Source organism: Coenobita brevimanus, chromosome 55, assembly GCF_032717465.1.
Source record: "Coenobita brevimanus isolate Jiangsu-jjx chromosome 55, ASM3271746v2, whole genome shotgun sequence".
Taxonomy (NCBI): Eukaryota; Metazoa; Arthropoda; class Malacostraca; order Decapoda; family Coenobitidae; genus Coenobita; species Coenobita brevimanus.
The window spans coordinates 16,945,401-16,960,766 of NC_137008.1; the positions used below are offsets into that span (position 1 = coordinate 16,945,401).

The window sequence follows — 15,366 nt, forward strand, 5'->3', positions numbered from 1 at the left end:
ACTGTACCCCACAAGACCTGATGTCGGATTTAGCTAACACTCTGGGGTCCGCAGACAAACTGTCGAACGTACTGGATATCATCCAGTAAATGGTAAAAGTCTTGCGGACCTTCCGGACAACGCAGATATACCGGATCACTTCCTGTGTGCGGGGTGACTCAGAGTGCATTTACCAATGCTGAAGAGGCTTTTTTTTTTCTTTTTCTTTTTTTTTTCTTTTTTTTTTACCAATGGGGCTAGTCATGACAAGGGTGTGAAATGATGGGACAAGTAAGTGTAAAATGGGTGTAGTTTTCATTTCTGTTATAAGAATATACTATTTCACTCATTATACAGTATGCTTCTAATCCTACTTCAGGGGGGAACCTTTAGACTTACCAGATTATTGCCTTTATAGGATCTCCTTCCCCCCAGTTGATCCAGTATAGAGAACTCTACTCTATTCAAGAAAATATCAAAGAACTTATCAATTACATGACAAGGTAATTATTAACTTTTTCTGCAAATGCCTTTTCTGTATATTTTGGCAAATACAAAGTTTACGACTGACTTTCATTGGTATTCATTTAAAGTTTGCTTTTGGACGCCCCACGTAGTGACTTGGTTCCTAAAGATCATCGTTGGTTACATTGGTCATTTTGTGAAAGCATTGAGACAACTGGTGTATACTTCTTTTGATTTTTGAGGGGGGGGGGGGGGAAGTGCTTCTGAGAGTGCACTGTATGGAGAATAGATGGCCACCGCCAAAGAGGTGAGGTGATACAGCTACCTAAGTCGGTCAAAAACAGGGAGATTATCAATTTGGTATCACGAGCCCAAGATAAGTAGCACTAGATGTTACACGTACCACATCTGGCAGCAATGTAAGATGACGCTGGCGGTCGTTTTAATTGCTTAAATTGCTACGTTTGATCAGCTTACATATTCTTGGTTTTAATATTTCTAGCATTTTAAGTTCTCCTGTTATTAAAGTATCCACATTTTCCATGTAAAGACAATAATGACTCTGTGGGTAATTGTATGTGTCCGACTCTAGGCAAAGGCTTCAGGGCCTATTGTTAGGGGGCAGTGGCCTATCACAAGGCCCAGTAGTCCTCCTACTCCTCCACGTCACCACTTCGGCGCTAACACCCACCGTCCATATTAAATACATGCTAGGGCTGTCTCGTACAGGACTGGTGTACTGGTATTACCGTGGGTACTTTTACATGTCGGCGGGTCTTCTTGTAGATCAGTAAAGTCAGCATTATGAAATTCAAATCCATAAACTGTTCCCTGCCCCAGCCGGGAATCGAACCTGTGACAATCAGGACTGCAGGCCGCTTCTCTACCGATTAAAAATTGCATTACTTATTTTTCTGTTTCATTTTTATTAAACATTACTATTTTCTAATTTTTCAACTATACTGGGGATGGCTGCACATGTTATCCCCACCAAACCTGTTGTAGGGTTTTTGGCCTCTTACCCCATCCTCCTAGGATCAATGTCCATGCTACACAGGCAGAAGCTTATGCTGCATGTAAGAAGAGAACCTCTGAGGCTACAGCACTGTACGCCAGTGGTGTTCTTTGTGCAGATGTGTGCATATGGGTAAAACGTCCACCACTGATATCACTGGTGTCATGAGCGTTAACCTCGACTAGTTACTGTCTGTCTTCTCAATGCTCCATTATTATAACTGTTATTGTGGAAACTATTTCCCCCAGAAGGAGATATCCTGTGTGTTGCGGTATATTCGCGTCTTTCAGTATGGTTGTCTTTGTTAAAAACCAGAGGATTATAACAGAAAACATATAGTGATATAACAGAGAACATTTAGTGATGCTTGAGAGTGGTTTAATAACCCAGGGATTTGCTCTAGTTTTCTGGTTAAGTCTTTAATATTAATATGTTAAATGCTACTGCATTTAACCTTTTATGGACAATTGTAGTGTAAATACGTGTATGAATTTCCGATGATTATAAGAATCTTCCATGTACATGACTGTGCATGCATCGCATAATGACATGGAAAATGGAAGGTTTCATCATCTTAATATAGATAAAATGAATATTTGGCTTTGGTTTTTATTTAAAAACAAAGGTTAACTCGTTAAGTTGGACCTTCCTTGTAAATTTCATAGAGTAATTTTCTGTATTTAAGTAACTGTAACTGAATGGCCTAATATTTGGCATCTCTGAATCCAATGAAGGAGGAGGTGCACCATTTTTAGTTCAAATAAGCTAGCTGATGGGAAAGCATTGTATATACTGACAGCACCAGGACGCTTGGATTCGACCCACACAACCCAACCAAGACTGCAAACCCATCAATATCTGTCAATCCGATATATCTAGCTAAGTATGCTTTAAGATTTGGCCAACTCAAGGGAAGTTAGCTAGGATAAATTTATACCTCACTTATTCAGAGAGAATCCTATTACTTTAACACGTTAGTGGTCCGACCCCCCTGCAGCCAGCAGAACCCTTGGGCTTTCCCCCACCCCGCTCTGCCTCCCTCTTCTCCTGCCATGCGCTCGAGTTTGTTCTTTTTCGATCATTTTTTCACACCAAAATATTTGGATTAGCGGATTTGTTTTTATACTGTTAAGTTGAAAGAGTGCATAAGAATGTTTATACGAAATCCGCGCCCTAGAGTATTTTCTATTCTGATAATTATTTCACCCCGAAGTATTAGGATTAGCGGATTTGTTTTTATACCGTCAGAAAGCTGGGACTTTGTAGAATAAGACTGAAGAAAACAGAATATGGTATTGCATTAAGTAAAATAGTTATGACGAGTACACGTTGAAAGTGCGCATAAGAATCTTTATACTATTTTTTTCTAAGCGTTTTGTGGTCGTGTTTTCGAATCTTCCCATGAATGGAAATAGTATCACCAAACTGAAAATTCAATCAGGCAAATATCAGACCAAATTTCAGGGCGCTAGAAGCAGTTCCTGATGGATGGCGAGTATTTGTTTGGACGCGGTTCCGCATTTAAATAGCTGCTTGGACACTTTCAGGTCGGTCCGCGAAAGTGTTAACATTTGATGTCTTGATAGAAAAATAAATTTTCTTACAGTTATGTTCTTCATTAAGACGATCACCAAGACCAAAGTGGTAAAGCAGCAGATATAAAGGCGTTTAGTTGAGCACAAATGTCATTTACTATACAGTACTTTATACTAAGTCTGTGTTTAGCAAACCAATTTGCCCAAAGATGCCATTTTTTATGTTATTAAATTTGTATCCCCAAATTATTTTACTTAGATTAGCAGAGCACTTTACTACTTTGTGTATTACTGATAGCTACTCGTATCTTTTATGGCTTGAAAAATTCATCTTAGAGTAAATTAAATATCCGTCATTTGGAGTACTGTCCCTTCAAATCAATGATTTTTTTTAACTCGAAAGATGAATTGAAGTAAAGAAGAACTTCTAGGAACAACTGAATTGTTGAAGCACATACCTTACTGCAGATAAATGAATAAATAAAATAAAATAAATGAACAGGAAGGATAACTTAAAGGCCGTATTATAAAACCCCAGAGTTTAGGCGGTCCAACGGCGACGTTCAGTCGTCAGACGTTCCTGAGCGTCAGTCATCCTTACTATAAAAAATCTAGACCATCAGTCTTGGCGAAACCCAGTTCTGGCGTTTGAATGCCACTACAGTCGCTAGATTGGGCGAGAATGCGCTGCATGAGCACTAAAAGCACGCAAATTTTGAATGTTTCTTCTGTTTAATAAACCAGACACTTCGCTAATCCATTCTAAACCGTTATTTTTATGTACGAAACAAGTATATCTGCTCTAGAATTGGTATTAAATGATGGTAGAACGCATAAAGAGGATGCATTTACAAGCAAGATACAGTGTAATGTATAGCCTAGATTGAATTATGATTTATCTTCCTTTTGCAGTCATTTCCATGAAAATAATTATTGAGATTATCCAGACGATTTCATACGAGCAAAGTGAATGAATTATTGCATTCTTCATAGATTTCCATGTTGTTCCTGGCCAGCTCACCAGTAGTGAATTTTACAGCAGTTTATCCAGGTTATGTGCACTTTCACTCATGCAGCAGTACATCATGTTCCCAAATTTTATTGCAAAATGTAAATATAGAGTTACTGGAGAATTATTTTAGCATGGAGACTAATTTACTTACAAAGCTGGTTGAATGGTGGCATTCATTGCAGCACCAACACAATAGGGGTGCAGTAACACTCCATTCTTTTTCAGCTGCTTCTTTCCACACCTGTCATCCAGCCATGACCAGCAGACCATATTGGAAACTATAGGTTTAAGATGTGTATACTGTAACAGTTGTTCTTTCATCCATCCCTCCATCCATCATCCAATCCTACGTTGCCCCATGAGGAGCATAGGAGCCCGGGGCTAGGCAAGTTGGTCCTGGCATTTAAGATGAGAGTGAAATTTCTATATATCTAGCTATAGTTTTTACCCTACATTATTGTCACCTTCCCTGTTTGAGGTATTACTAGTAAATTTTCAGTTTAGCTCAGTAATTATACTACTCTGAGATTCACATTCTTTATCATTACCTTTCCCTTCAAGTAGTATGCAATGATTTCCTAAGTTACGTGGTATATACAGTAGCTAATTATTTCTGTCCCAGTCTACTAGACAAGCTTTCCTTTTGGTTTCCCAGAAATCATTCCACTTCTATAGTACTTTCATCCAGTTATGTTTTATATATTTTCAGACTGTTTACTGTTCAGTTTTCCTACCTTTCTCCTACTCTGATCATATGCTTGATGTTTGTCTCCTTCACTAAATATTTATCTCATTACTTCCTGTTTGTTAATCAGTGCTTAACTGCACCTTTCATGCTTTTGTATAATACTTCCACCCTAATCAATATTCCATGACTTTTCTACACCTATCTACTCTTCCATTACAATAGCTGTCATTTATATCCAATTACTGTAACTAGTTTTTATATTATATATGCATGGAACAGGCCATTTCCTCAGGCATGTAGCTATTTTTAATGACAGCTCTTGGGACAGAAAGATGCCTTTTTTTTTTTTTTTTTTTTTTTTTGTAATTCATATGCAAAAATCTGCATTTACTAACAAGTTTTGCTTTAGTGCCAACACACCTGTGCTCAAATCTGAGGACTTGATTGAAACAGGCAATATTTCAGCCAGCATCCTAACCAACCAATTCACTCATACCGGTGTCATATGCACAGAGTGACTTTATGCTGGAAGTTACCGTTCCCTTCTCTGTTAAGCCTAAATTAACCAAACCTAACCAAACCTTAACCTAACGTTATCCTAGATCAACCTAACCTAAATAAACCTAAATTAAACTAATCTTAATTCACGAAATGACTAATTTCATAATCTGCCTGTAACATATATATATATATATATATATATATATATATATATATATATATATATATATATATCGACCTATAGTTACCTACAGGTCCATAAGATATCCAACTATCTTCCTGGCACATGTATTTCATACAATGTTGTTGATAAATGGCACAAAATTTGGGATAACATGCAGATACTTTCAAAATGGAAGCCACTCGGCGCATGCGCAGTGAGCGGAACGGTGACTTTCTGCATAAGTTACTCCGTGCATACGACACCGGTATCTGGTAACCTTACCCAACTATCTTAACTACATCAGCTTATCAATTTATTTTGGTGCACAAACGAAACACATTTTTCAAGAAAGAGCTTAAGTGATTGCACATACTTGTCGTTACTGGCGAAATATTTGTGTTTGTTTTATTATCAACTTCTGAAACTTAACAGAGAGAAACTAAAACAGGTGAAAAATACAAACCAAACAAACCATTTACCAACGCTGACCAAACTCTGATATATGTAATTTCTGTCATGTAATATAATATTGTATATGCAGTTCATACACGTCATTTATTCATGACTTTTCATAGGCAAGAAGTGTCAACAATGATGTTTGTACTAGAGGCGAAGCTTACTGGCTTGCCCACAGATGTGCTAACTAAAGCACTGAGCTGGCTAACACACAAACTTTCAAACAGTTGCCGTTTCAAAAATCAATTCAGAAAGTACACAGGTAGCCTGAAATAAAGTAGAAAGCATAATTTAATATCCTAACTCGATATTACGCGCCACGCCGCCACCATAGAAGTTTTTGTTTACTCGTATTCGTTACGGAAGCGTTTAGTCTTGTAAAATCTTATGAACAGCCTTGTATTTCTCATATATTTTAGCCTGCTAGGGAAAATTTGATTCCTGAATTATTCAGTTTTTAGAAATGGAAAAACCGGTCATCATATTGATGAATATTTAAATTTGTTATACGAAAGGGGGGTCTCTTGTGGCGTTTATCCTCCTGTGACATTCCAATACTATTTTACGCCATAGGTGACGAACGCATAGTGAACAGCAAATTTATTTATTGTACGAAAAACAGGAACGTCAGACGCTCACATTCGTCATTACTGGCGTTTAGTGTTTATAGTATGGCCCTTTGTCTTCAACACTTTGGAGATAAATAACTCGAAAAATCGAAAAACTTCATAATCTCATGAACTTTAATCCTTCCACCAGCTACGTTTCAGATACGATCAAAAAGTCTGAGTCGGCTTTGGCAGGTGACCTTAACCTCTGAGCTTTCCTTGTGACCTTTACCTTTGCCTGACTTCTTATTCGAACATCATTATCCCTATTTTACCCTACGCTCTTCCACAACGTTTAGGCCTCATCAAATTAAACTGTGTAACTTGACCTTGGCATTTGACCTTCATCTATTTGTTTTCTCAAAAGCAATAGATCAGCCTTTTTGGTGATCCTCAACTAATTCACAGTATTTGATCCAATTTGGACCAAAACTGTTGGAGTTATTTTGTTCATACTCTAAGAGAAAGGTAGAATATTTGCCTTGCCTCATGACTTTGACCTGTGATTCAATGTTAAATTCCTGTTTAGTTGTTTAACCATTAACACTTCCACCATCTTTGATTTGTATATCAAAACTGCATTGACCTTGCCATAGGACCTTGGCCTATTACATTTTTCATGTGATCTGCACATTTGACTGGCTGTTTTTGAAATTTGATAATTTTAACCTGATTTCTCCACAGTCGTTCAACAACGTTTGGTCTAAATCCAACAAAAAAATATTAAAGTGACCTTGCCATGTTACCTTGATCGTTGGCCCATTGCATTAAAGAAAACAGTGCTTTTACTCAGAGTGAGACCGTCAACCCTTGCTGGTTTAAAGAGGATAAAAACTTTTCTATCTCTACATTGCCAGACACCTTAATCCCTTACACGGGGTAGCTACAAACAAATCGCCTCCACTTCTCACTGCCCTGCTCCCAGCTCACACACCCCCTCTTTCATATACCTCTCCACTCCATCCCTCCATCTCATCCTTGGCCTCTCCCTCCCTCTCCCCCCCTCCACCTCACTCACATACACTCTCTATGTCAGTCTCTCACCCTCCATCCTCTCCACATGGCCATATCACCTCAGTGTGTTTCTCCTAACGCTCCCTATCACATCCACATTCACACCATAACGCTCCTTCACATCCTCATTTGTCAGCCTGTCTCTCCATGTGGCTCCACAGGCTCCTCTCATTGTGTCTCTCCAACAAGGTCCAAGCTTCACTTCCATACGTTTGAGTTGGTATCACAATACTGTCATGTAGTAACTTTTTCACTTCCATGCTCACTTCCCTGTTTCTTATCACTGCTTTCAAGGAACCAGTAACCTTTCTTCCCTGTTGTATCCTTTCAAACACTTCACCCTTCAAACTTCCACCCTTACTCATCACATTACTCAAGTACTTAAACGCACTCACATTTTCCATTTCCTCCTCAACCAACCTCACTTTTACTTATATTTAACAACCACATATGTATAACGGCCTGCTTTTTCCTTCATCTTTATCAGTGTTTTTGTCTATCATCCTTCCTGTCTCTTTTTTTACTCTTCTTTCCACTTCAGGTGACTCGGCACTGAGTACCACGCCTACAGGTTTCCTGTAACTCAAGAAACCATTTATAACACCGGATGAAGAACATACAGCTAAATAACGGGGAAATGTGGAGCATACTATGGTGCCTCTGCTACCTGGGTGGAGAGACGCTTATGTGGCATCCATCCAGAAGCCAAACCTCCAAACGCTTCCCCACGCCACACTATGACAAGGTGCTGTCTGCCACAAGGGAACATTGGTTCATTGGCCAGGACGGCCCTGCAGGAGTGAATGCTTGCCTGTGGTGGATGGGTCTGCCCAGTCAGAAAGATCGGGGTTGTTCAACAACAACAACACACGGGTCGAACTTTGACCGTACCATGTGACCTGACCTCTGAGTAATTGTTCACGAAGTTGAGTCACTTCATTCTTGCCTTACCCTCATGCACTTAATTCAATCTGATCTTTAAAAAAAAAAAAAACGTTCCAACGTATTTCCCTAAACCAGTGTTTCTCAGACTTTTTCACTTCATTCCTCACTTGTGGGGGTGTTAATATCCTCGTGGGCCCCCTTCAGTTTTCTCTCAAGCCCCTAACAAATAATGATGGAAAAACTGTTTTGGTGCTCTCCATTTTTTCATTATTCACAAATATCAATCAGAATGCATATTTTGTTACATATCAGTGATGCTGATGACACTGTTTGCCTTTAGTTAGTCGACAGATACGAGGTTGAGTCAAGGATAACGCACATCTCATATCTGGGTCAACATCCAACTGGTTTCGAAAATGACATTTTATGTGTAGAAGGATGGAGAAACCAGATTCACATAAATATGTTGTGGAAAATGACGAGAGGGCCGTAAGTGGGATTTATTAACTTTTGGAGATGACTGATACATGGAGCACCACAACGCAGTCAGAGATTTTTCTTCATAAAGGTTTATGGCAGCAGAATCATTATTAAGGGCAAGGAATTCGTCCTGAACATCATCGGTTATGGCAGCAATATCGAGTTTCAGAGAAAGGATTCCTCACCAATTTCTCTTCTTCCTCCCTGAATTCTGGGAGGTATCTTTTGAGGTCATTTTCCAAGGATTTCAAATGCTGAATTATTTTACTTTTGAGTGATAGGTCAAGTGGTTGATCCTCCTCAGTCTTGTCAGGAACAGTTGAAAGATTCTCAAACATGGCAAAATTTCCTGCACTCACTTTCCTTTGTCAGGTCTGGATTTTAGCAAGATATAAATGCATACAGTCCATGAAGTGAAATACATTTCTTTCCTTGCCTTGTAGCTTGAGATTCAGCCTGTTTAGCTGCTCAGAAATGTCGGCCAGGTATGCAAGACATGATTCCCTCAACGCCTTATTGAAGAGAGTTGATAATGATGTTTCCCTTCATTTCCCGGAAAAGTTTTAGCCATCTCCGAAGCTCAGATACTCTGTTCCAGTAGTGCCCTTCGAAAGCCATCGCACTCTGGAGTAAAAGAGGCGGGATTCAAGCTCTGAAACCATGCCTTCACAGAGTTTCTCCTGTTTTTACAAAGTTAATACATTTTACAACTGCCTCCAAGATCTTGCAAAGGGAGGTTTTTTTTTATGCCATTGCAAAACGATAGATCATTCAGCGAACCACTTCGCATTCGGAACTACTTCCTTGACATACTTCTGTAGCCCCGATTTTGATCCCAGCATTACCGGAACCCCATCTGTACAGACTCCACAACAATTTTCCCAGGATATTTCGTTAGTTGTGAAGAAAGAAGTCAACTTTTCCATCATATCTAAAGCTTTTGTGGCAGTTTCAAACAGTGTACAGAACATATATTCATCTTTGATGTCATGCATGAATGCATACTGTCGAGATGCGGGATTTGCTAGTTATGTAGTACGTGTAAGAGTTGCCAGTTAGCCTGCTGTGTGTGAGTGAAGGTATTTTGTAAGTCCTACATTATTATTATTATTATTATTATTATTATTATTATTATTATTATTGCTCTTTTTCTGTATCATGTTTTATTTATGTGATTGGTAAAGTATGGAATTTTATCTCTGTATGCTGATTTAGATTGTTAGGCAGCCTAAGAAAACTCTGGATATTTTGGACGTCTCCGAGTTGGTAACTGTTGCTTCTCCGAGAATGTAGTAAATCATTCTACTATATAGGAAGCATATCAATTAAGGATGGGGAAGGGATAAGAGGAGTTTCAGTTCAGTCTGAGTTTAGTTCAGTGTCATTTCAGTGTCAGTGCACACTGCATAGCTCCAGTACTTGTGAAAACAGTGAAGTTGACAAGCATTAAGTGTAATTATTTGGAAAATAAAGACAGCAAACTTAAGAAGCCAGTGTTTATTTGCAGCACCTGAGCTGATCTCATTGTTGCACACTGAAAGGCCGAACAAAAGGAGAACAGTTCACTTGGCAACGTCTTTCCTATACTGAACCACTGGTGTTGGAGCCTGTGGCAGTGTGGGATGGGGACATAACAATACCTAACAAACACGAATAGCTGTGTACAAGAACTCACATCAATTGACTAATCCAACTGTACTGTGAAGATACCAGTTGGAGAAAATTTAATCTCCTTTATCACTTGTTCCATGATATCAGCTGACATTTCACTGATTCTCCGTTTCGCTGTGTCGTTTGACAAGGAAATATGCTAAATCATATGCGCACTTGACCCTCTAAGAGCCCACTTGACCATCTTTACAGCACACGGCTTAATCAAAATTTCACCAATCGATTGGTTAATTCTCACATGATTACAATCGTGTGGGAATTTTTCTTCCTTGTTATAGCAAGGGAAACGTCATATACTGCTTCCACTAAACTTAAGTTCTGTTGTTGGAAAGCACCACTCCAGCCAATCTCTGTTTTCCCAAACTCTGTTCATGGTACTTGAAGAAACTGGGGTCTTTCACCACTTACTGAGCGTGGATTGTCGTCAGATGATGCTTCAGCTTACTAGACATCACAGAATCCTTCCCCTGCACTTTGAAACACAGTACATTCTGAGGTTTCTCGATGCCTTCAACGAGGATTGATGTTAATCCGTAGTTTATGTATTCATCATTGTACCTCTGCTTCTTAGCAACACTGGCAGCCATCGCAAATCTATCTATCTATCTATCTATCCATAATATGGACAGATAGATAGATAGATATAAGGAAACCAAACAGATACAAGCAGACGAATGGTAAAGTTAAAAATTATGTGGCCACCTGCACCAAAATAATTTGATTTATTGCTGTACACTGACTTAAAATCAATGTCGAATAAAAATCACCAGTCAAACGAATTTCACCAAATTAGCATGCTTTATTTTTAAAAACACCCAAGTGAATTAAATTTTAAGCAGTATGAAGTCACAGGTTTTCAGTATTTGAATTTTTAGCAAATAATACAGCATACATCTCTTCCTTATTTTTTGTTTCTAAGTTAGAATAAGTTTCATTAAAGAAACTTTCGAGTTACTAATGTAGATATCACCACTAGTACAACTGAAGGAAAATTCGTCTGACATCATAGTAACTACTAAATTCTCCGTTTTGTTGCCAGGTTCCGTCGCAACCTTTATTTATGCAAATATTATGTACAATCATGGTAGCATTGTAAGAAAATAATGTGAAATATCATATGATATTGCTACATGCAGCATTACACTTTGAATTATCATATTTAATCATTACCATATCATTTTCATACTGTCACAAATTTTGAGAGTAAACAGTAAATGTTGAAGCCCCCTTTCCCCCACAAAAAAAGAAGCGGTGCCAAGGCACAGCAAACCCGTCCCCGGCAATCATTTTAGTGTTGACGTATAAACATAACAGGATCCCTAGTCAAAGATGTCAGGTATCAAATTTGGAGAAAATTGGGTGAAAATTGACGGTTTTATTACCATTTGAAATTTTAGGCCCGACCCATCTGACACTGACCCCTGATGTAATGAGGCATGTTATATGATGCAGATTTTAAAGAAGCACCTTTCGGTTTTGGTTTCATGTCGATATGACGAATTTGAAAGGAGTTATGGTGAAAAGTTATTTTTAGCCATCCCCCCTCTTTAACATTTTTTTCGGCCTACAGCCTGGCCCGGGCACATTTTGGCCCAAAATTTAATCAGGTGATCAGGAGGTCAAAGCCCATCACCCCTGCAATTTTAGTCAAAACCTCACTAGTAGTTTTCGAGTAAAGTTGTTAACAGACAGACAGACAAACAAACTAACTAACAGACAAACCGAGTGAAAACAATACCTGTCCCCGAGCCCCTCCGGGGCGGGGACGGATACAAAAAAAAAAAAAAAAAAAAGCAAAAAGGTGTCGGACGCAACAAAAGAAACATAAAATACCAAATATAAATACATACTCACCCCCAAAACATCGATAATTATTTCATTCATTCATTGCCAGACGCCATGTATCCCAAACGCGGTGGCCAACGGCTTAGAGTTAATTGTTTTACAGGGAGGGGCACTAATCCTCCACCAACCCCACTTGACACGTAGGGATGCCAACAGCATCTGGTGTTCCCAGGCGGTCACCCATCCAAGTACTAATCAGACCCAACGTTGCTTAACTTCGCTGATCGGACGGGAAGCGGTGTACCCAACGTGGTATGGCCGTTGGCTCGATAATTATAAGTGGCCAAAAAAAAAAAAAAAAGACAAAATACTGCTTTACATTTTTACTGGACTGTGTGCTGCATTAAAATTTCACTTTGTAATCAGTTTCAAGTCAGAGCTGCTAAATCTGCATTGAAATCGTGTTTGGAGAAAGCCATTTCATTTAGCGTAAAACTAACACGATTTTTTTTTTTTAATCATTGATATTAATTGGCATCGTTAGGTGAAAGTGAATTAGTTGATTTTCGTCATATATTTCAATTCAGTGCTGTATTTTTTTTTTTTTTTTCGTGCAAGTGGCCAATGCTAATAAAAAAAAATGAGTGAATTCGAAAATGAATAGAAATGAGATTGCAGAGAGAATATGTGAGGACAATATCAAAGGTAGAGGTGTGATAGGGAGACAGGACAATATCAAAGGCAGAGGTGTGATATGGAGACAGGACAATATCAAAGATAGAGGTGTGATAGGGAGACCACCAGTCAGCTGGGAAGGCAGAGTGAAGGAAAATATAAACTATAAAACTATATCTATATCTAGGTATATCTATAGGTAGACAGATATATGGGAAAAAGAAATATGTCAGTTTCACAATACTAATATCAGCTATATGTCTCGCAAGTAACACTAGAGAACTTTACAGAAAGCAGCAGATATTTCTCATGAACTTATATCTGCGAGTTTCAGCTGGGGTCGCAGCGGAGAGGGAGATTACAACAGGGAGCGAGGGAGACACACCTGCAGTGTCCCATGTGTCTAGGAAGATTTCCTTATTTAGAGGTGAATAGGAATTTATATGTGGTTTCCTCGACAACAAGATCACTCCTGCATATTGGATACAAACTGTTGCTACTCAGCCACACTTTTCCCTTGCCCAATCGTTGATCCTACGGTGTCGAAATGTAGCAAGTATTACGCTAGAGCGAGAAGGAGCAGGGCGACAAGTTTTAACACGTGGCCTGCTTGCCCAAGTGTAAGGTAGACGCACTCTGATTTACTACATACACTTGCCCACCACAGCCCCCCTTAATTCCTGTCGTGGTCCCCTTGAAGGCCATGGCTCCCAGTTTGAGAACCAGTGGCCAGTGTTTGACCAATGCCTGTGATCGTGACCACTAACCTCTTACTCTAAAAAAAGGTGATGGGTTTCTTTCCTTTTAGTCCCTCAACCAATCCATCAAGTTTGGTTAAAAATGGAGAAAATCTCTTTGAGCTATGTTCACGCACACACACACACACACACACACACATATATATATATATATATATATATATATATATATATATATATTTATATATATATATATATATATATATGTAATTCATCATCATCATCATCATCATCATCAGCCATAACTAGTCCACTGCTGAACAAAAGCCTCCCCCAACCTTTTCCATGAATTCCTTGACTGAGCTAATCTTTGCCACGTTTTCCCTGCAAATTTCTCTATCTCATCTCTCCACCTCATGTCTGGCCTTTTTCTGCTACGCTTACAATCTCTTGGTGTCCAGTCAGTCAGCCTCTTGCTTCATCGGTTATCCCTTATCCTTGCTATATGGCCTGCCCACCTCCATTTCTGTTCTTTTATAACTTCTATAATATCTTTGACTTTAGTCTGCTCTCTCACCCAAACTGATTTCTTCCTGTCTCTTAAAGATATACCCAACATTGGGCTTTTCATTGCCCTCTGAGAACGCATTCAATTATTTTCCATTGATATTGTCAGTTTCCAGGTCTCACAACCATACGTCATAGCTGGAATTATACATTCGTTATATACTTTCCGTTTCATACAAGCTGGCAAGCTACTTTTCATAATGTCTCTATGTTTACCGAAAACATTCCATCCAATTGTAATGCGTCTTTTTATTTCGCTTTCATAGTCTTTCGTTAATTTTAGTATTTGTCTCAAGTAGTTGTACTCCTCAACTTCTTCAATAATTTTATCGCTTATTCTGATGATGTTCATTGGTGTTTGTGGATTAAACATTACTTTAGTTTTACTTCGGTTCATCTTCGGCCCTAATTTCAAACTTTCTCTGTTCAGGTCATTTAACATTTCTTGCAATGCCTCTGCTGTTTCTGAGATTAGGACAATGTCATCTGCAAATCTTAAATGGTTTAGCTTTTCTCCATCTATGTTCACTCCTTTGTTTTCCAAGTTTAGCTTTCTAAAAATACTTTCTAGGCATGCTGTAAATAATTTTTGGTGAAATCGTATCTCCCTGACGCACGCCCTTCTCAATCCTAATTTTTTCCGAGTCCCTATGTAATTTAACTGTAGCAGTTCCCTCTTTATATATGTTTTCGAGCAGTTTTACAATGTTCTTATTTACTCCTTGTTCTCTCAATGAATTTATAATTGCTATGTGCTCCCGTGGATCAAAAGCCTTTTCGTAATCAACAAAACCTAATCACAGTGGTTTATTATATTCTGAAGTTTTCTCAATTAGCTGATTCATTGTGTGTAGATGATCAGTGGTTGAATGCCCGCTTCGGAATCCTGCCTGTTCACGAGGTTGGTTTCCCTCCAAAATTGTTGTTATTCTGATCGTAAGGATTTTAGTGAAGAGTTTGTATATATATATATATATATATATATATATATATATATATATATATATATATATATATATATCTATATATTCAGAGAGAGAGAGTTTCTGTGGTACAGTTGTAGAGTGTGTGCTTTGCACACGGACGAACTAGGGTTCGCGCCCCGCCAGGATAATAAACTTTGAGAGTGTTCATCCAGCAACGTACTGCATTGGCGGACACAAGGGGTG

The 15,366-nt window shown here is 38.6% G+C and overlaps 1 non-coding gene across 1 annotated transcript; it reads right to left on the bottom strand.

Annotated features, from left to right (window-relative positions):
• Positions 1–12,464: 12,464 nt before the first annotated feature.
• Positions 12,465–12,583, bottom strand: LOC145401547 (5S ribosomal RNA). Its single transcript, XR_013897636.1, has one exon. It is a non-coding gene; the product is annotated as a 5S ribosomal RNA (ribosomal RNA).
• Between the last annotated feature and the right edge of the window lie 2,783 nt (positions 12,584–15,366).